General features: G+C 35.3%; 1 non-coding gene across 1 annotated transcript; it reads left to right on the forward strand.

The window, feature by feature from the left end:
* The first annotated feature begins 15,033 nt into the window (after positions 1-15,033).
* On the forward strand, positions 15,034-15,140 carry LOC131169731 (small nucleolar RNA R71). Its single transcript, XR_009140630.1, has one exon. It is a non-coding gene; the product is annotated as a small nucleolar RNA R71 (small nucleolar RNA).
* Positions 15,141-23,828: the final 8,688 nt, after the last annotated feature.

Below are 23,828 nucleotides of genomic sequence, written 5' to 3' on the forward strand. Positions count from 1 at the left end.
ACTAGATAAGACATGAATACAAATAATTAGTAATTATCAATTATTTAAGTATAAATAAGAGAAACAGAACATAAGAGGTTAAATGAGCCGAGAGTCACAGCGATGGGTAACCTTCTCGGGAAGGACTGCGAGGTCGATTTAAATTAGAATTTTGAACCGTAAAATGTGACGCCGCGGTCCTTAAAACTATTGCGAACATAGTAGAAACAAGAAAATCAGGAAAAAGAATTGTTAAGCCGGTCAAATAATTAGGTCAGGGATCCGGAAGAAATATTGAATTATTTGCAAACCGGATCAAACTGGTGAGGGGCAATTTGGTCAATTGACCCTTGGAGCTGACTCCTGACCTAACTGTTAAATAAAATCGGAGAAAAGAAAATTTCAGAATCGGAAATTAAATCAAAGAACTAAAGAAAAATAAATGGAAAGAAAAAAAAAGTGAAAAAGTTATTACATCATGCATGATGCAATAAACTTAATAATAAAAAATTTAAAATTTCATTGGATAATTGTGGATTAAAGTGGATTAAAAACACAAAAAAGAAATAAAAAAAAAAAGCAAAAGTCTTCTTCTTCATCTTCTTGTCGTCTCACTCTCTCTCACCCTCTCCGTCTCAAAATCCTCCATGAAAGCTCATTTTTTAGCTTGAAGAAACCAAAAGTTAGCCATAGAAATTGCAAGCTCCTTAGATTAAACCTTGTTTGAGCAACTAGAAAAGAAGATTGATCAAAGTGTTGAATTATTGTGTTTATAGTTGAATAAACCTAAAAATATGTTTAAAATGAAAAGAAAACATTTTTGGAGGACTATATGTGAATTTGGCCAGCTAGGGATTAAGTTGAGAATGCATGAGTTTGATTGAATTAAACATGTTAGAAAGCTTGAATAAGTTGAGAAAGTATGTTTGTATGCTTGGAATTAATAAAATGTAACAAATCAAGCGAGTTAGGGTTTTGGGACACAAAACTTTGAAAATTGATCAAATGATGTGTTTAACCTAGTTTGAACTGAAAAATGGTCATGTATGACCAATTGTGATATGTTGGAAGTATTGGAATCAAATGGAGATTCGGATTGGATATGGTCATTATGCAAGCAGCAGGACTAAGGTCCATTTCAGGGATAAAAACTAAAAATTTACCAACCCAATTGGTGTGACGCCAATTGAGAATGAAACTAGACACAAAATGGCACATTTTTCATTTAGGAATCATACCCAGAAAGTGACCAAAACCTAGTGAACAAATTAGCCAAATTCGGAATTGAGTGTTCTGCGCTGTACAAAAATGACCAAATGAACAGTATTTATTTATTTGGCCATAACTTGGGCTAGGTAGGTCCAAATGACCTGATATTTTACCAATAGAAAGCTGAGATATAGACCTACAACTTTCATGAAGAACACAAATCGAAATTATGCCCTTAACCAAGTCATTTATCCACCCAAAATTAGTAACCTAAAACTGCCAGAACCAGTTTTGGTGTCCAAAAAATTTTGGTTAGGCTAATCCGGCCAGCCATGTTCAAATGGCTATAACATGAGCTAAAAAACTCCAAATGGAGTGATTCAAAAAGGGAAATAAAGTTAAGACAATAAGGAACAATTTCTATGAAGAAAACTTGGCCAAATTCTAACAGCAACATGACCAATGGAACAGTACAAAATAGGATACCAAAACTGAAATTTTATAATTTTGCCTAAAAGACTTAAGTTTTGAGAAAATAACCAAAACCAACAAAATTGGTAACCAAAATGTGGTATGTGAGTATAGTTGGAGTTCCCATACCTTTTAAGCATAAGAAAGTCAATATTTTGACTTGAATATTACCATGAATAGTAACCCCAACATGAAAATTTTCAAGTTTGTAAGTTTAAGCATATTGGGATTAATTATTGGAATTATTGTGAGGCAAAGATACTGAGACACTATAAATTTCGTGTTTCAGCTGAAAAAGACCTGGAAGGTCTAAGAGACTGAGTCAAGGCCTAGAGGTGACTCACGTCAGGTTTGTGCACAATAAACCCTATTTAACCATTTTCTCATTGAAAATTTGATTTAGTATGCACTATGAAATTTCCGTGTCAATTATGAGTTTAAGAACTTTTGTGTTGCCACTTTGTGAATAAAAATGTGACTTTGGAAATTGATTTGATTTTGCATGCAATATTTGAATAAATTATTTTAAATTGATTTTTGATTCACACTTAGCATTACAATGCCTTATTATTCCTCCTCCATTTATGGGGTTGAGATCGATTATTTTCCTCTCTCTCTGGTTTACCAGTTGAGGTTGTAGATCGGATGAGTACTCATTAGCTAGCTAGTCACCTCCCTCATTGATTTCGATTAGTGGGGTTGTAGATTGCTTTGTCGTGGTGTACAACGCGGCATTGATCGGAAATTTTGTGTCATGGCTTAAGTTGTGTATGAATTGGCAATACTATGTTTATTAAATTGTTTGAACGAAATTGTGCTATAATGAGTTTTGATAATTGTGTAATATTTAATTTGTGATTTGTCAATGAATGTTTTATGTATTGCATTTCAAATTTTTATTGTGCACCATTGAGTATTTTTATACTCAGCAATAGCTTATTTTGCTATCGCAGATAAGGGCAAGGACAGAGCAGCAGAGTGAGCTGCTGAATTGGTAAGGCCTTCGCTGATCTTTTTGTATGGGTATTTAATTATACCTTGTAGTTTTTTATGTAAATATTGTAATATCTTATGTATTAATGTAGAGTTGAGCAGTTGTACAGTAAATTGTAATAATATTATTTTGGATTTTCTTTTTATAAATTAAGATCTGTATTTGTAAATTAAGTACTATATGCAATGTGAATGAATTTGTGAAGTATTTTGAGATGACAAATTTTTGGTTGAGTTGTGGAATTAAATTAAATTGTGTTGACTTGAGTTTATTTGGGTTGGGAGTTGTAGACACAATTATTGGAAGTGTTTTTACAGGTTTTTGAAGAACTGTTTTCTCAAAATACAAACGGCACTCTGTCGAAATTTTTCCAAAATTTGCAAACAAATAAAAATGGACAAAAATTTTTACTAGTTTTGAAACTTCAATTAAATGTTTTTAATTTCTACCAAAATGCTCACCACTTCCAAAAAGTAAGAAAATGGTTTTAAAATCCCTTATAGGGTACTTAATGAGTTATTGATGCGTCCCTACCGCAAGTGCACAGGTCGTACAAGTAATATAGAAAAGATATCGTTCCCACGAGGAGTTGTGTTAATGATTGAATTTTTGATATAAAAAGTTGACTAAATTGAACTATCTTTGAAATTAAAGTAATAAATTGATGGGTATTTGAGTATGAAATCTATATGTGCAAAATTACTAATCTAACCAACAATGTATTAATTAAACTAAAATTGCATCAATTTGAAATAAGCAAGTCGAAATATAGCAAAATTTAAATTGGCAAGCAATTAAATTCAATTGGAAATTAACAATGATAAAAAGGCGATTCTGGAGTTCGGAATTTCATATTCGAGCTATTTTGGGATTTTTAAATTGGTTATCCAATCTTGTGAAACTTACGGGGTTTAAGGAGATTAATTCTTAAATCCTTTGAATACCCTTTCGAGTGAGACAAAGAGTGCCTTAATCAAACTAATCCTACTTTCGTGGAGTTAGAATTAATTAAGACCCATTAAGTTCTTTAATTAATCTATGAATCCTCTTAATCCTTAGTCTATTTCTAGATCTAAGTTAATTAAGTCCAATTTCTTGATTATCTATCACAAGGCCTTCTCCTTTCGGTGCCTCAACCATGGATTAAGAACATCACTTAATGGGATCCTACACTAAGCATGTCATTAAGCATACAAGAAATGAATAAAACTCATTAAGACCACAAAATATGGATTACCCAATCAAAACCCACAAATTATCTCAAATATTACAACCCTTACTCCAGAATCAAAAGGTAAACTACTCACTACCCATAATGCTTACAAGATATATTGAGTTTAAATGGAAATAAAGCTTTAATCTAAGCTAAGAAAGAAGAAACTAAGCACTAGAAATGTAAGGAAAGAAAGAAAATCTGCAAATCTTGGTTGAAAATGGTGTGGAAGGTGAAAATGACTCTTCAGCTGCTGCCTCCCTCTTCCTTTCCTTTTCTGCTCCTTGTCCCCTCTTTCTCCCCCTTCTAAAATGGGAAATGGGACTATTTATAGCATTTTCTGACATGGAGCCCTAACATGGTGTGTTTGAGGAGGGATTTTCTGAGGGAATCTTCTGCCAGCTCATTAATGAACTCTTTATGGAACTGCATAAGTGGACTGCATAAGTCATGCAATCCCTTATGCAGTTTTCGGCTGGTTTCTGGTTCACTTATGCGAAACTGCATGACTTGGTGCATAGGTTATGCACAATTCCGTGAAAGTGCATAAGGGAGGCGTGATTGTGCATAAGCTATGCAGTCTCCTTATGCACATTTCGACAGGTATTGGAACGGTGATTTTTCTCCTTATACAGATTCGCATAGCTTATGCGGCAAGTTATGCACAATTTTGTTCAATGCATATTTCAGCTGGAAAACTTGTTTTTGACATCTTTGGCTGTAGAAGTCACTCTTCAATGGCAAAATTTCTCTTCAGTCCTTCAAAAACACCATTTTTCCTACAAAACAAAGTAAAAATTACAAATTAATCCAAAATTGACAACTATGAAAATCTAACTAAATAACTAATGAAATTGGCTAAAAATGACTAATAATAAAATAAAATGGCTATGAAATTAGACTTAAATGACTATGCAAAATGTATGCATCAAATACCCCCAAACTCAAGCTTTTGCTTGTCCTCAAGCAAACTTTAAAATGTGATGCAAAATTTTTTAGGGGTGCCTTATCCAAAGAGCTATGAAAATCACCTATTAAAGCAACTTAACGCACCTTTAGCCACACCAACAATCCATATACCCATCCTTCAAAATGCAAAGAATCTAATGCTTATCCAAGCTTTCACCGCTTAGCCATCAAGTCAATTATCATTCAAAATCCCCAAACCAACCAATCAAAAGAGAAAGTCATGCTCAAAAGGAATTCTAGGACAATCAATAGGCAAAGTGTCTCTATATAGAATGATGGAATTAAATGCATGAATAGATAATTTTCCAATCCCATAGGCAAATTCCCTACACCTATCTCCACTAATGTAGCAAGTACTATTAAGAGATCAAAGGTCTTTTTAGGGATGTAATGGGGCTATGGGGTTCAAAATGAGGCTAAGAAGAAAGATGGGTAAAAAGGATTCAAAGCATGAGAATATTTTCAATTTTGACAACATAAGGTACACTTTTCATTTTATTATATTTTTTTCTTTTTCTCTCTTTTATATATATATATATATATATATATATATATATATATATATATATATATGTGGAGGAGAGAAATACACAATGAGAGTTGTCAAGTGCTAGTACATTTTACAAGACACATAAAAATGGAGGGACATTTTGATACTTTAACTTGTATTTTGCATTTTCTTTTGATGATTGTCCCTAAAATTTGCCACCCCCAAACTCATTTCTTTTAATACTTTGGTTGGATTTCTTTCATTTTGAATGATAATAGTGAAAAGCACATATACTAGCACTTTTACAAGATGACAAGCATTTCTTCTCCCTTTTATTGTATTTTTTTTTTCTTTTTCTCTCTCTCTCTTTTTTTTTTTTTTTATATATATGTGTACCTAATGTTGTAAATAATTATTCTCATGAAAAGGGTTGGAGTGTTTGGTTCATTGGCTAGGTAACAATAAGGATTTCAAGAAAAATTAGGGATAAAAAGGCTCAAAGGGGTTTGCAAGGGTCAATTTTAATTAGGAAAAGGGCCAAAGGTTTAAAATGAGAAGGTTTTAAATCAAAGAATGCCTAATCATCTCTCTCTTCAAGTACAAGCTGGTATTTCGCCTTGAAAGGTTTAGAAAATTTGTTCTAGGATTGGTGAGACATCATTTGACTACCTTATATCCAATAACTCTCTCTAAACACTTCCATCTCCAAATGACTAGTTGGGTGGCTTTTTTGGCTAAGAAGATATAGGCAAGGGATAGACACTTCAAAACCTTGCACCTCTTAGGAAACTTTCAATCCACAAACCCAACTAAAGGTAGGTCAAATCATTCTCATAGGCACATTTTCAATACTCAAGGGATTTGGCAAGAGATTTTAATGCATGATGCATGATTCCTAAAAATGAGCAATGCATTAACTAAAAGGAGTGAATGTATTTGTCTATTTGTGTGCAATGTGTATAATTCTAAGTTGTGTATAATGTGTGTGTAAATGTGTAATGTATATGTATGTATGGATGTATATGTAAAATATTTACAGTATATGTAAATGGAATGGGATGAGATGCTCTTATACTCAAAATGTGAAAAATGAAGCAAAAATCAAAATGTGCACCCCCAAACTCAAAATTGGACATTGTCCTCAATGTCTCAAGCAATGCATTATCAAAACTCAAAGCAAATAGTAATTACCAGGAATTGTGAAATGTTAAGAGCAAAAAGAAAAGGTTACCTGGTATAGAGCAGATGAGAATTCAAGAGATAATGGGAATGCATAAGAAGCTGCACAGGTTATGCAGAATAAAGTGCTGTCCAGAACAGGTGCATAAGTAGGGTGCATAAGCCGTGCGGTTCTGCATGAGTGGCTATAAGGGCTGCACAAGCTATGCAGGACATTTGCATAAGGGGATTACAGCCTGTGCAGTTCTGCATAAGTGGCATAAAGGGCTGCACAGGCTATGCAAAATAATTGCATAGGGGAATTCACAGCCTGTGCAGTATATTTAGAAGCTGCTACATGATGATTAGCAAGAAAAAATGTGCAACCACCAGTAGAAGCATGCAAAAATATACAATATATGGACAATTATGCACAAAAGGGCAAAAGGCAATAAAAATCAATGAAAAACTAATGTAATGGCCATCCAATAGAACTGTAATAAAAATAGAATTCAAAACAAAGTAATTCAAAACAAACTAACAGAATTCAAAACAAACTATAATTGTTTGAACATATGTACAAAGAAAAAGTCCTACAAGTTTGAACAAAAGTAAAACAAAAACTAGTCTAGTTCTATTGTTTTGCCCTTGTCCATAGATGTTGCTAAGGGGCTGGTTGCATCTGGCTGCTGTCGAAATGATGGTGCTGGAGGAGGGGATGGAGGTGGAGGTGGCATTCCCAGAAAAATCATGAGTTTCTTCATCATATCCTTCAATTCTTTCTGCTTGTCCCTGGTTTCCATGACAAGGTCAAATAGGTGATCATGACGATCCTTGAGAGTATCAAGACCAGTGTCAAGCTTCCTATCCACAAAGTATATATCATCACTAAGCCTTTCAAGATAGGTGAATAAGGCTTTAGTGTTGAATGCAGGAGGAGCTGTGGATGAGGAGGGTTCAGCTGTAGGAGGGGGTGGGGTAGGTTCAGTAGAGTGCTGTGGGACTGATGGGACAGGTTGGGCTTCTGGTTGTGCAGTGGGTTCAGTTTCTGCTGCTGGTTGTGCAATATCAGAATGTGGCAAACTGAACCCTGTTTTGGATAAGTGTGCAGCATCAAAATATAAGGTGTCCACAAGTGCTGGTATTGGGTGCTCTTCAGGATTAAAACCAAAATGCTTGGCTATAACAGTTATGAGCCCACCCAAAACAATGTCACCTATGGATTTGGTGGCAATATGCAGCACATGCTCACAAAAGAAATAACCAGGAGAAACCTTGACCTTGTGAAATGCACACCATAACATAAATAATTCAGATTTCCCCACAGCACCAGAACTAGTCCCTCTGCCCAAAATAGTGCTAGCAATCAGCCTATGAATAAACCTAAGTGCAGGGTCAAGTATTTGAGAGGTTTTTGATCTGCCAGCAGAGAAAGTTTGAGGTTGGTTTGTGATAATTCTCCAAAATTGGGCAGCATTCCAAATACCCTTGTGTGCTACCTCTACCCCTGTATATGGCACTCTAAATAGCCCATCAATTGCAAAACCAAGAATGCTATGAAATTGATCCAATGATAACTCTCTATTTTGCCCCAAACATCTAAATTTCATAGTTGGCTTAAAATCTACATCATGCAATTTCAGGGTGGCAGAGAATGAGGAAATAAATTCCAAAACTAAAGCTGGGTAAACAATTTCTTGCTTGTGCACAAATTCCATCCAACCCATACCATCAAGATAGGCAACTACATTGTCAAATAAACCAAGTGACTGGAGAGAGTCCACAGAAATATACCTAGTGGGTTGCACCTTCCTTTCCTTAAGTCGTTTAAATGTTGCTTTGTGAGTTGCATCAGGAAGGGACCAAGGGAGTTTTGAGACCTGTGAGGTTGCTGACAATTGCTTTTTGCTGGAAGAGGGTGTGGAGGCTGAAGTTTTTGGCTTTTTGGGTGGAGGTTCTGACCTTGGGGTGGTGGGTGGTTCGTTGCGCTTTGAGAGAGGAGGTGCAGAGGACATGGGCCTGGTGGATTTCGACCTGATTTTTCGTTTATACGTGGCTGTGGAGGGTAGTGGGGGTGTTTCTTGTGGAGGGGAATTAGGGTTAGGAGGTCGCATTGACAATGGCGAGACCTCGAGAGGAGAAGCTGGAGGAGAGTGAGGAGGCGACTCCATAGTTCCTGATGGTGAAGATGGAGAAGAAAAATGCAAGAAGAGATTAGGGTTAAGGCGGCGGAAATAAGTGTGGAGAAGAAGGGAAAGAGGGAAAATGTCGGGAGAAATGGAGGTGAACGGACGGTAATGAACAGAGAAGTCGGGAGGTGGGAAAAATGGGAGTCGAAGAGGAAAAATGGGAGTCGAAGAAAATTTTAGATTTGGTTGTGTAAGACTGCATAAGGGGATTAATGGGTGTGCATAACTTATGCACCCTGCTTATGCATGTTTTGACTTGTTTTGGACTTCAGAGAAATAGCTCATGCAAAAGTGCATAAGTCATGCACTGTCCTTATGCACTATTCGGCAAGTTTTGACCTTCAGGGAGAGTGGTCATGCGGAAGTGCATAAGCTATGCACTCTGCTTATGCACCTCTCGGCAGCTTTTGGGATTTTGGGTTGGTGGTCATGCAGTAGTGCATAGGTTATGCACTCTCCTTATGCACCTCTCGGCAACTTTTGATTTTTGGAGTTTCTGGTTATGCAGAAGCGCATAAGTCATGCATCCTCCTTATGCAGACTTCGGCAGAGAGAGAAAATGCAGAATTTGAAGTTATGCAAACGTGCATAAGTTATGCACTCACCTTATGCAAGTTTTGACAGATATGAAATTTGACAAAATGAGGTTATGCAGAATTGCATAGGCTATGCACTCTCCTTATGCACTTGTAATAAAGGTGAAAAATGACAAGAATTGTGGTTATGCAGGATTGCATAAGCTATGCAGTTGCTTATGCACAATTCAACAAGATTGAGATTGCAATGGAAAATGATTTGCAAGTGTGAAAAATACCCTAGGATGAAGAAATATAATTCTATTAACCATAAATTATGAGAAATTATCACAAAAAATACATCAATATATACAAAGTCCATCAAAATTGGATCACACAAGCTTGTAAAAGTGAATCCTGCATAAAAGGTATTTGTGACCCATTCCATATTGACTCAAATTCTGCAAATCAACAATTGGCACATAAAACTCCATAAAATCTGCATAAAGTTGCATCTATTCACAAATGATGAAATGAACTTTCCAAGTTATGCCAAGAAAAATGCAGCATTTCCACCTTGAATTCCAAAACCCAAATAAGCTCAAAACTACAAAGGTGACTCACTTACCACCATATTAACATTATAAGCACATATACTAAAAAGTTACACACCCAACCTCACTAAGAACATAAGCCATCTACTGTAGACACCCTCTTTGCTGCAGAATGTCATTTTTCCTCTGCATAAACCAGATAGCAGCCCCTGCACAGGTTATGCAGCAAAAACCAATCAGTTTTTGGGAGAGTTTGAAGGACAAAATTTTCAAGTTAAGAATCACTCCCAGAGCTTCTGACCTTTCTTCATTGAAATACATCTACAAGGGACAAAATTCAACAATGTCAAAAATTGAATTTGGGGAGATTTAAGATAAAAACAAAAGTAATGAAAGTAAAAGTAAATCAGCAAAAGCAAAATAAAAGGACTTGGGATGCCTCCCAAGAGGGCTAATTTATAGTCCTTAGCTGGACTTTTCATGAATTTCACTGAAAAGAGGTGAGGGATTGGAGAGCTTGTAACAGCTTGCTCCCTTTATCGGGTCTCCAGTTATGTAATGTTTCAATCTATGCCCATTGACCTTAAAATTCTCAGATTTTTCACTCCAAATTTCAATTGCTCCATAAGGGAAAACCTTAGAAACTCTATATGGACCAGTCCACCTTGATTTAAGTTTTCCAGGGAACAATTTCAATCTTGAGTTGAATAATAAAACTAGATCACCCTCTTTGAATTCCTTTTTCCTAAGATGCTTATCATGCCATACTTTAGTTCTTTCTTTGTATATACGGGCACTTTCATAAGCATCCATCCTCAATTCTTCAAGCTCATTAAGTTGCAATAGTCTCTTTTCACCAGCTTGCTTAAGATCAAAATTCAAGGTCTGAATGGCCCAATATGCTCTATGTTCTAGCTCCACAGGTAAATGACAAGACTTACCATACACCAACCTAAAGGGAGTAGTTCCTATAGGGGTTTTGTAAGCTGTCCTATATGCCCATAAAGCATCATCTAGTTTGATAGACCAATCTTTCCGAGAATTGTTCACTGTTTTCTCCAAGATATGTTTGAGCTCTCTGTTAGAAATTTCAACTTGTCCTGAAGTTTGAGGGTGGTATGGGGTAGCTATCTTGTGCACTACACCATACTTCCTCATTAAGCTCTCAAATTGCTTATTACAAAAATGGGAACCCCCATCACTAATTATAGCCCTAGGAGCTCCAAATCTATTCAAGACAAATTTCTTCAAGAATTTCACTACAACTCTAGCATCATTAGTTGGAGTTGCAATAGCTTCCACCCACTTTGACACATAGTCAACTCCAACTAGGATGTATCTATTACCAAATGAAAGAGGAAATGGCCCCATAAAATCTATTCCCCAAACATCAAATAATTCCACTTCAAGAATATCATTTAAGGGCATTTGATCTCTTGTTGACAAATTTCCACTCCTTTGACATTTATCACATTATAACACAAATTTTCTCACATCCTTAAAAAGATTTGGCCAAAAGAAACCAGCTTGCAAAATTTTACTAGCTGTTTTAGAGATTCCAAAATGTCCTCCATAATCAGAAGCATGGCAATGATGCATAATACTCTGTGTCTCCTCATCAGGAATACATCTCCTTATTAAACCATCACAGCATCTCCTAAAGAGTAAAGGATCATCCCATCTATAAAACTTCACCTCATGCAAAAACTTTTTCTTTTGTTGCCATGTCATTCCTAGAGGTAAGACTCCACAAGATAGATAATTCACAAAGTCTGCATACCAAGGTAGTTTAGCAACAAGAGAGAAAAGTTGTTCATCCAAGAAAAACTCATCAATAGGGATTTCATCCAATTCTTCATCATCCAATTTCAACCTACTAAGATTATCAGCAACTACATTTTCAGCTCCCTTCTTATCTCTAATCTCCAAGTCAAACTCTTGTAGCATCAGAATCCACCTAATGAGCCTAGGTTTAGCCTCCTTTTTACGGAGTAAATACCTGATGGCTGCATGATCTGAAAATATAACCACCTTTGAGTCAATTATGTAAGGTCTGAACTTTTCCAATGCAAAGACAATTGCTAAAAATTCCTTTTCAGTTGTTGCATAATTTGTTTGAGCCTCATCCAGTGTTCTACTAGCATAATAAATAGCATAAGCCTTTTTGTCCTTTCTTTGACCAAGAACAGCTCCAATTGCATAGTTGCTAGCATCACACATAATTTCAAAAGGTAGGCTCCAATCAGGTGGTTGCATGATCGGTGCAGTGATAAGAGCTTGCTTCAACCTGCAAAAGGCATCCAAACACTCTTGGTCAAATACAAATGGTATGTCATGACTTAACAAATTAGACAAAGGTTTGGCTATTTTAGAAAAATCCTTGATAAAGCGTCTGTAGAACCCGGCATGTCCTAGGAAACTTCGAATTCCCTTGACATTGGTAGGAGGAGCCATCTTCTCTATCACTTCAACTTTGGCTTTATCAACCTCTATTCCTCTGTTAGATACCAGATGTCCAAGCACTATCCCTTCCTGAACCATGAAATGACACTTTTCCCAGTTTAACACAAGGTCAGTATCTGCACATCGCTGCAAAACTTTAGAAAGGCTAGCCAAGCATATGTCAAATGAAGATCCATAAACAGAAAAATCATCCATAAAAACCTCCATTATGTCTTCAATGAAATCTGAGAAGATTGCCATCATGCACCTTTGAAAAGTGGCTGGTGCATTACACAACCCAAATGGCATCCTTCTATAAGCAAAGGTTCCATATGGACAAGTGAAAGTGGTTTTCTCTTGATCATTTGGATGGATAGGGATTTGAAAAAAACCTGAGTATCCATCTAAATAGCAAAAATAAGAATGCCTAGCCAGTCTTTCTAACATCTGATCAATGAAGGGAAGTGGAAAATGATCTTTTCTAGTGGCTATATTTAATTTTCTGTAATCTATGCACATTCGCCAACTAGTCACTGTTCTTGTGGGAATTAATTCATTATTTTCATTTTTGACCACTGTCATTCCACCCTTTTTTGGGACAACATGTACTGGGCTCACCCAAGCATCATGCGAGATAGGGTATATGATCCCTGCATCAAGCAACTTCAAAATTTCCTTTTTAACAACTTCTTTCATATTTGGGTTCAACCTCCTCTGATGGTCAATAGATGGCTTACAATTTTCTTCCAAAATAATTCTATGCATGCAAAAGTGTGGACTTATTCCCTTAATGTCATCTATGGTGTACCCTAAAACTTTCCTAAATTGCCTCAACACTCTTAACAACTTATCAGCCTCTAAAGTACTCAAGTTTGCATTTACAATTACTGGATAAGTGTTATTATTTCCAAGAAATTCATACCTGAGCTGAGAAGGAAGTTGCTTAAGTTCTAACTTAGGTGCATCTTCTTCCTTTAATGATGGTTGCTTAGATTCCACTTTTTCCTGAATGGTGGACTACCCTCTAAATGTTGAGCATATGCAGCCACATGAGGGTTGTCATAGTCTATGCCTCCTCCATGAACCAAACAATTTTCAAGTGGATCTTCTGGATATTTCTTTCTGAAGTGTTCTTCAACCAGCTCATCAATGATATCAACTCTCAAGCAAGTATCAGCTTCAAAATGATGCTTCTTCATAGTGTTATTAATATTGAAAACCAACTGATCTTCACCAACTCTAAGAGTCAATTTTTCTCCCTTAACATCAATCAATGCTCCTGCTGTAGCTAGAAAGGGTCTTCCCAAGATAATTGGAATATTAGAATCTTCCTCCATGTCCAAAATGACAAAGTCAACAGGTATATAGAACTTCCCAACCTTCAGAGGCACATTCTCCAAAATCCCTTCAGGATATTTAATTGATCTGTCAGCTAACTGAAGAGAAATGTGGGTTGGCTTAAGATCTCCCATGTTGAGCTTCTCATAGATGGAGAGGGGCATAAGGCTTACACTAGCCCCTAAATCACATAAAGCTTTTGTAGAACATGATTCCCCAATGTGGCATGGAATTGAAAAACTCCCTGGATCCTTGAGCTTTGGAGGAAGTTTCCTTTGGAGGATAGCACTGCATTCTTCTGTCAAAGCTACAGTTTCATGATCTTCAAGCTTCCTCTTGTTTGAGAGAATTTCTTTCAAGAATTTTGCATAAGAGGGCATTTGTGAAAGAGCATCAATAAAAGGCACATTTATGTATAGCTTCTTCAAAACCTCTAAAAACTTCCCGAATTGCTTATCAAGCTTGGCTTTTTGAAATCTTTATGGAAAGGGAAGTTGTGGCTTGTAAGGCTCTGGAGGTATATACTTCTCTTCCTTCTCTTCAATTTTCTCTTTACATTTTTCTGCACTCTCTTGTTTTTCACTTTCTTGTTTTTCACCCTCATCAGTTTCTTTCTCATTTTCTCTCTTCTCACTATTTTCACTCTTCTCATTATTTATAACTTTCCCACTTCTTAAAGTAATAGCTTGACACTGCTCTCTTGGGTTTTCTGGTTGACTTGGAAGTTTACCAAAAGACTTGGCATTTGAGGAAGATGCTTGTTGTGCAATCTGATTTTCCAGCATTCTGTTATGTGTCTGCATCTGTTCTAGCCTTGCTTTCATCTCTCTCATCTCCTCATCATGCTTATTTTGGTTAGCAAGAATCTATTGCAATAAAGCTTCTGTGGTGGAACTTTGTTCTTGCTGTTTTGGTGGAGGATTCATATTTTTCTGTTGAAAATTAGGCAATGGTTCCCTATTTTGCTGATATGGAATTCCTTGTTGCTGTTGTGGTTGAAAATTCTGATTTGGAACTTGACTTTGCTGATTTCCCCATGAAAAGTTGGGATGATTCCTCCAAGTTGGATTATAAGTTTGAGAGTAAGAATTCCCCATTTGTTTGTTTCCATAATTACCAACATATGCTGCTTGCTCTCCATAGTCTACTCCACAGCTGGTAGTTCCCTCTGCATAAGCCACTTGTTGTGAACTTCCAGATGATGATGATGAACTAACCAACATGCTCAAATCTTCCATCTTCTTAGCCAAGACATTTGTAAGTGCATCAAACTTTGCATTAATCATGTTGAATGGATCAAGATCATACATTCCAGCAGCTTGCCTTTTTTGAGTTGGAGCTGGTCCTCTTGGACTACTCCAAAGATGAGTATTCTTTGCAATTTTCTCCAATAGCTCATAAGCTTCATCTTCATGCTTCATAATAAATTCTCCTCCTGTTTGAGCATCAATAATCCCTCTAATTGCAGGAGTGACATTTGTGTAAAAATTCTGGTTTATCATCCATTTTGGAATGGCATGATGTGGGCATTGTCTCTCTAATTCCTTCCATCTCATCCATGACTCATATAGAGTTTCATCTTCTCTTGGTCTGAAAGCTGTCATTTGATTCCTCAATTCTTGAGTTTTTCCAGGTGGAAAATATTGTGCAAGAAATGCATCAGTGAGCTGCTCCCAATTTGTAATGGAGTTGTGAGGTAAAAATCAAGCCAATCCAATGCTCTATCTTTCAAAGAGAATGGGAATAGCTTCAATCTTGCTGCATCATCAGATACTCCAGGTTGTTTTTGCATGTCACAGATCATAGCAAACTTCTTCAGATGTGTGTGTGGATTTTCAGAAGGATGTCCTCCGAATTGAGAATTTTGAATCATTTGAAGAACTCTAAAATCCATATTGTAGCTGTTTGCATCAATTCTTAGTCTTGCTATGCTTTCTCTCAAGTCATCAAAATGAGGAAAAGCATGATCCATCATACTTCCCCTAGGCACATTAGCATTTACAACCTCTTCTCCTTGGGCTACATTTTCATTGTTTTGATCATTTCCAGCATTACCACCAATTCTCATTCTTTCATCAGCCATGTCTGCTTCTAATTCAGTTTCTCTCAATGCTTCTTTTCTTTTTCTAGTTTCTTTCTTATTGGCTTTACAAAATTTCTCAATTTCAGGATTGAATAATAAGGATGTATCACTTGTGCTTCTAGCTCTTCTCATAAAAGATTAGAAGTACCTGAAAAAGAATAAACAAACACAAAATGAAAAGATAACAAAGATAAAACTATAAACAACTAAAATAATCAAGAATTCAATCTTAAACAAACGACTCCCCGGCAACGGCGCCAAAAACTTGATGCGTCCCTACCGCAAGTGCACGGGTCGTACAAGTAATATAGAAAAGATATCGTTCCCACGAGGAGTTGTGTTAATGATTGAATTTTTGATATAAAAAGTTGACTAAATTGAACTATCTTTGAAATTAAAGTAATAAATTGATGGGTATTTGAGTATGAAATCTATATGTGCAAAATTACTAATCTAACCAACAATGTATTAATTAAACTAAAATTGCATCAATTTGAAATAAGCAAGTCGAAATATAGCAAAATTTAAATTGGCAAGCAATTAAATTCAATTGGAAATTAACAATGATAAAAAGGCGATTCCGGAGTTCGGGATTTTATATTCGAGCTATTTTGGGATTTTTAAATTGGTTATCCAATCTTGTGAAACTTACGGGGTTTAAGGAGATTAATTCTTAAATCCTTTGAATACCCTTTCGAGTGAGACAAAGAGTGCCTTAATCAAACTAATCCTACTTTCGTGGAGTTAGAATTAATTAAGACCCATTAAGTTCTTTAATTAATCTGTGAATCCTCTTAATCCTTAGTCTATTTCTAGATCTAAGTTAATTAAGTCCAATTTCTTGATTATCTATCACAAGGCCTTCTCCTTTCGGTGCCTCAACCATGGATTAAGAACATCACTTAATGGGATCTTACACTAAGCATGTCATTAAGCATACAAGAAATGAATAAAACTCATTAAGACCACAAAATATGGATTACCCAATCAAAACCCACAAATTATCTCAAATATTACAACCCTTACTCCAGAATCAAAAGGTAAACTACTCACTACCCATAATGCTTACAAGATATATTGAGTTTAAATGGAAATAAAGCTTTAATCTAAGCTAAGAAAGAAGAAACTAAGCACTAGAAATGTAAGGAAAGAAAGAAAATCTGCAAATCTTGGTTGAAAATGGTGTGGAAGGTGAAAATGACTCTTCAGCTGCTGCCTCCCTCTTCCTTTCCTTTTCTGCTCCTTGTCCCCTCTTTCTCCCCCTTCTAAAATGGGAAATGGGACTATTTATAGCATTTTCTGACATGGAGCCCTAACATGGTTTGTTTGAGGAGGGATTTTCTGAGGGAATCTTCTGCCAGCTCATTAATGAACTCTTTATGGAACTGCATAAGTGGACTACATAAGTCATGCAGTCCCTTATGCAGTTTTCCACTGGTTTCTGGTTCACTTATGCGAAACTGCATGACTTGGTGCATAGGTTATGCACAATTCTGTGAAAGTGCATAAGAGGCGTGATTGTGCATAAGCTATGCAGTCTCCTTATGCACATTTCGGCAGGTATTGGAACAGTGATTTTTCTCCTTATGCAGATTCGCATAGCTTATGCGGCAAGTTATGCACAATTTTGGTCAATGCATATTTCAGCTTGAAAACTTGTTTTTGACATCTTTGGCTGTAGAAGTCACTCTTCAATAGCAAAATTTCTCTTCAGTCCTTCAAAAACACCATTTTTCCTACAAAACAAAGTAAAAATTACAAATTAATCTAAAATTGACAACTATGAAAAACTAACTAAATAACTAATGAAATTGGCTAAAAATGACTAATAATAAAATAAAATGGCTATGAAATTAGACTTAAATGACTATGCAAAATGTATGCATCAGTTATCGGTAGGTGAAATTCGGTAGTTCATTAGGTATTCGACGGGATCATGTTATGCCTTACAGAGGGGTAATGTGTGACAAACATGGTCCTCATGGGAACAATACTCTACTCATCACTTTATTACTTATTAGCGATCCATGCACTTGCGGTGGTTGTAAAAACAGTAAACAAATTTTTGGCGTCATTGCTGGGGACTGGTGCTTGATATTGAATGATTAGTGATTTGGTTGCTTTAGACATTCTTATTTCTTTTCTAGTTTATTTCTTGTCTAATTTTATTTTTGCAAGTTTTTCTTGTGAGGTACATTGAGATGTTTCATTAACAAGTCTTCACAAGTTTTATTCAACAACACAATGAACCATTTTATAATGCTTGGAGAAGATTCAATGAATTGGTAGAGCAATTTGCCAATCATTGCCTTTCAAATTATGAACTCACTCTCAATTTCTACAATGGTCTGAATGAAGTGACAAGGAATTGGGTAGATTATGAAGCTTGGGCTACCGGTGATCATGTTCTTCAAAGAAACTATGAGGATGCTATTCACTTATTGAATGACATGGCAGATTTTGATTACCATTGGCATTGGGATCCTTCACTATAGGGTTGAAGTCACTAATACCCTCCAGACATCTATCAACATAATATTTCACACCAACCATTTGAGCTGCAATTAGAGAAGGGAGTGGGACTTAAAGAAACGATAGCTCCATTGAAAAATTTTAACAACCTTATGATGAACAATGAGCTATCACTTTATGAGGAGGAAACAAATGAACAAAGTTGGGAGAATGAAGAAGCTTCATGGGAATTTGAACCTATAGAAGAAGTTGAGCCTGAAGAACAAAATTCCTTTGAAGATGACTTACCAGTAGAGTTACCACAAGAGCAGGAGTTAGTTGAAGAAGAAATTGTACCTGAAGTTGAAGAAAACAACTCCATTATTGTTGGAGGGGCATTAGAAGAGTGCTTACATGAAGATAGATCAGAGGTGAAGGTGGTAGATGAAGAAATTGATGAGACTATCAATTTAAGTTCATTAACGATGTTTACACATACACCACCAGAAAACCCTTTTCTATTATGGACACCTCCTATATCATCACATTTCCTCCATGAGCTAAAACAGTCCTCTTCCCAAGCAGATAACTCTAAACCATGTGTTGTTCATGCTATGTGCAAACTTATTTCAGATCTTGCCAATCTTGAAGCTATTGAAGGAGCAAAAGCATGAAAAACTAAGTTTATGGTCATCCTAATTACTATAAAGGTCTCACTTTGCACATTATCCATTTAGCATGCATATATCATATAATTGCATACATTCCCATACATCTCATGCATTCATGGATAAACAGTAAATATGGTATGATCATGGACTTTCTAAGGGATTCAATTCTGAGCCACCAAGAATTGAATCAGGGCATTCCTAGGTACATTTCATTCATTCATATTACAAGAGTTGTTGAAGGAGTACATAATCAACACTTGATCTTGAATTCCTCCCACTGGTCCCACCAATGCTCTTGACCTCCTTGATCTTCTTGCAATCCAATTACATAGTAATCCTTGGCATACCAAGGCGAATTTACAAGAACTAAATAAATGAAATTACAACAAAAAAATTTTTACAACCTTAATAATATATGCCCAAAAATAAATTAAAATAAATTAATTTAAATTACAACCTAAAAAAACATAAAAGAAATAAATCCAATCACATTGGTCTTTTATAGTCTATGATCATCCATCATGCATATCACTATTTAACAACTAAATAAAACATATATACTTAAATTAAATTGAACATCTCATATTCAACATAAAAATCTAGATTTGAATATGATTCAAACAAATTTAAAAATTCTGATTTGAATCACATTCAAACAAATTTAAAAATTCTGATTTGAATCACATTCAAACAAATTCAAAAAATTCAGATTTGAATCACATTCAAACAACTTTAAAAATTTAGATTTGAATCACATTCAAACAACTTTTAAAATTCAGATTTGAATCACATTCAAACAACTTTAAAATTTCAGATTTGAATCTCATTCAAACAACTTTAAAAATTCAGATTTGAATCACATTCAAATAGTTTTTAAAATTCATATTTGAATCAAAATTTAATTGTGTGATTTAAAACTCTAATTAAACAATTTAATTAGACATAAAATGGACATAATTATCAGCATTAGATCATACAACAATTGCACAAATATTGCTCAAAACCATGCGCACCATAAGGGATGAACAAACCTTGTGCACACAATGGTGTTCATCACCAAGCCGCCATCTTTCTTTGCAACTAGCAATGGATCTATCATCTCATGATCATACCACACAATTAAATCATATAATCAACAATCTAAATGGCAAATATAGTGGCTCTGATACCAATTAAAGGAGTGAAAGTATGAAAAATATAAGTTTAGATCATTGAATTCAAAAATTTTTCACCCAGGGTCTCATACATCATGCACGATTTATTTTTATCTATTTGATTTTAATGATAAACAACATATTAAAACTTTTTTAATATATTTTTGGATCTATATTTGCCATTTAAGATTTTAGAATTAATAGATTAATTCATTAGAACCCTAGATTATATCAAAAACAAGTGCACTAACCTGTTTGATACACTGCAGTGTGTTTAGCACCTTTGGGATGCGCCTAGGACACCAGATATTGTCCCTCTAGCTTGTCCACACTAAGATCACCAATGGCAGCCCTTGAACAGCTTCTAAAGCTTTTTCTATTAATGAGAAAATCAAGTTTTGCCTTTTGAGAGATTACAGATGTAAATAGGACACTAGAAACGATTTCTAGTATTTTTAATTCAAGAGATTATTGGCTAATCTCTTTGAATTGATGAGAGATGAAGAAGAAAAGAGGGGAGATGTTCTTTAGGTGGCGGCACCAAAGAAGAACAGCAGCCACACATCAAACTTCCAATAGCCAAAGCATATGGAATCCTGGCCATTTTATCTCTTTCTACGGGTGTCTTTGGAGATATATGTTTAGAAAGGTAAATACCATGTCTCACTGGCAACAATCCTCTCTTGGAATTAAGCATGTTAAACCTCTTTAACACCTTTTCCAAGTATAGACTTTGGGATAAACCAATTATTCTTTTTGCTCTATCTCTATAGATGCGGATCTCAAGAATATAGGTTGCCTCCCCTAAGTCTTTAATAGAGAATGTATTTGACAACCATACTTTTACAGCTGTTAACATACCTGTGTCATTACCCATCAATAGTATGTCATCCACATATAAGACAAGGAAAGTGATAGCACTATCACTAACCTTCTTATATACACATGGCTCATCCTCATTTTTGTTAAAACCAAATGACTTAATGGCTTTATCAAAATGGATGTTCCAACTCCTCGAAGCTTGTTTCAACCCATAAATGGATCGCTTTAGCTTGCATACCTTGGAACCATCTTGGGATTCAAAACCCCTAGGTTGTTCTATGAAAATGTTTTCTTCAATATATCCATTGAGAAAAGCTATTTTGACATCCATCTGCCAAATCTCATAATCATAGTATGCAGCTATTACTAATAGAATCCTAATTGATAAGCATGGCAACAGGCGAGAAAGTCTCCTCATAGTCGATTCCTTGCTTTTGGTAAAACCCTTTCACTACTAGCCTTGCCTTATAGGTCTCTACCTTTCCATCAGAACTAATTTTCTTCTTGAAAACCTATTTGTTCCCTATAGGTGCAATACCTTCAGGTGGGTCAACAAGATCCCAAACTTGATTCTTATACATGGAATCAATTTCGGATTTCATAGCATCAATCCATTTTGAAGAGTTTATATATGATATAGCTTCTTCATAGGTAAGTCAATCATCTCCATGATCTACTTCTTCATAAGTAGACAACTATTATTCTTCTTCATGAAGGAAACCATATCTCACTGGTGGGTGAGATACCCTAGTTGTTCTACGAGGAGCAGCTGTAGATGTTTCATCAATAGGTGTAGGTTGACTAGATGGATCTATATCCATCTGATCTGTTGGTTGGTCAAAATTCTCCAGTTCTAAATCTATTTGCCTTCCTTTGCCTCCTTCTTGAACAAACTGTTGCTCAAAAAATGTGGCATCTCTACCTATCATAACCTTTTGTAATGTAGGCAAATAAAAATAATATCCAAAACTATCTTTTGGATATCCAACAAATCGATCCTTTTCTGATCTGGTTTTCAATTTATCAGTGTTCAGCTTTTTGATATAAGCTGGACAACCTCAAATCTTAACATGCTTAAGACTTGATTTTCTTCCATGCCATATCTCATAAGGTGTGGAAGTGTCACACCTTACTCCTCTGTAAGGCATAACATGATCCCGTAGAATACCTAATGAACTACCGCACTTCACCTACTGATAACTCATTAAGTACCCTACAAGGGATTTTAAAATAATTTTCTTATTTTTGATAAGTGGTGAGCATTTTTTTATAAGTATTTAAAACATTTAATTGAAATTAAAAACTAGTTAAAACTTTTGGCCCATTTTATTTTGCCGCAATTTTATAAAAATTTTGATAGATTTCTATTTATATTTTGAGAAAACAGTTTTTCAAATACCTGTAAAAAGCACTACTAAAAATGTTTTCTCAACAACTACTTCAATTTCACAATCAAACTCAATCCATTTCAACAACTCCACAATCATTTCAATCAATTTCCAAGTTCAAAATTCAATAATCCTCAAAATACTAGCAATACATTTCATTCAAATTAAATAAAATAGTTCCACTCATATTTCATTAGAGACAAAACAATTTATATACATCCTTATAAAATTTACATCAAAAGAAATACAAACTAAACTTTATTACAAACTTCATACAACTTTGTACAAGCTGCTCAAGACCCATTTACATGTCCATACATTTATATGCAATACATACATCTAAAGAAATATATACAATTAGGGTATAAATTATACCCGATGACTTCAAGCTGATAGCTCCTCACACCTTAGCAGCTGAGTCTGCTGCTCCTCTAGTCTCTGTATCTACGATAGTAATAGAAGCTATCGCTGATTACTAGGACTCAATGGTGCGCAACATACTAAAATAATCTTTATGCAGAAATAAAATCACATTTATTCAAAATTTGAACTGAGTATGCGAGTTAAACACAAAACATAATTTATGAGATTTTAATCGCAAACAATTTCATTTTGAAGTATCAAATCACATTTTATAAAACCCACGGTTAGTTCATGCCATTCGAAACAAATAGAATCTCAATAGCCAGAGGCTAAAGAGAAATCACATCACAAGGCTAGCTAGCTCAAATATATGGATATCCATTCACATCCTCTTCTACTGGCACACCTCAACACTTCTCCAGAGAAGGAATCAAAATTCGAAACTAATTACCCCCACTAGTCGTGCTAGTGAGGTGTTCAAATATATGGTCATGACACTGTGGTTTCAAAACTTATCTTAACAATTTGCTAAACATTGTCATTTCAAATATACACAATAACTTTCACAATTTAAATCAAAACATCATAAATAAGGTCACAATAAACTTTCAACAATTCAAAGCAAAAGTAAAATGCATATTTCATTCACTTTATCAATGAATTTTTAAAGCATAGTGATGTTGTGCACAAACCTCAAGCGATTCGCCTCTTGGCCTTGACTCGGTTCCTCGGGTTCTTTCCCGGTATTCTTTTCAACTGAAACACACAATTTTACAGTGTTTTAGTACTATAATTTAGCATAAATCCAAAAATAAATTTAACTTCACTTTTACTTAGCTCTAACGTGCTAAATTCGACGTTTTTGAAATTTTGTGTTTCGGGATACTATTCACTACACTATTCAAGTCAAATTGTTGACTTTCTAAGGCTTAATAGGTATGGGAATTCCAACTTCACCCACATACCACATTTTGGTCACTAAACTTGTTGGTTTTGGTCATTTTCTCAAAACTTAGGTCTTTTAGGCAAAATTGCCAAATTTTCAGTTTTGGTGTCTAAGGTTGCACTGTTCCATTGGTCACTTTACTGTTGGAATTTGGCAAAACTTTCTGCATAGAAAATGTTCCCTATTGTCTTAAGTTTATTCTCCTTTTTGAATCACTCCAATTGGAGTTTTGTAGCTCAAGTTATAGCCAAAATACAGTTACTATTCATGCTGCAGAATTTAGTTCTGCAGATTTATTGCTCCAACTTTGTTTAGCAATTTGATCAAGTTAAGTCCATAATTTGGTCTAATTTTCTTCATATGAAATATTCTACTATGTCTTAGGTTTTCATCGGTTCAAGAATCACCTAAATCGGAGTTTTCTAGAGA

The sequence above is a fragment of the Hevea brasiliensis genome, chromosome 1, assembly GCF_030052815.1.
Source record: "Hevea brasiliensis isolate MT/VB/25A 57/8 chromosome 1, ASM3005281v1, whole genome shotgun sequence".
Lineage (NCBI taxonomy): Eukaryota > Viridiplantae > Streptophyta > Magnoliopsida > Malpighiales > Euphorbiaceae > Hevea > Hevea brasiliensis.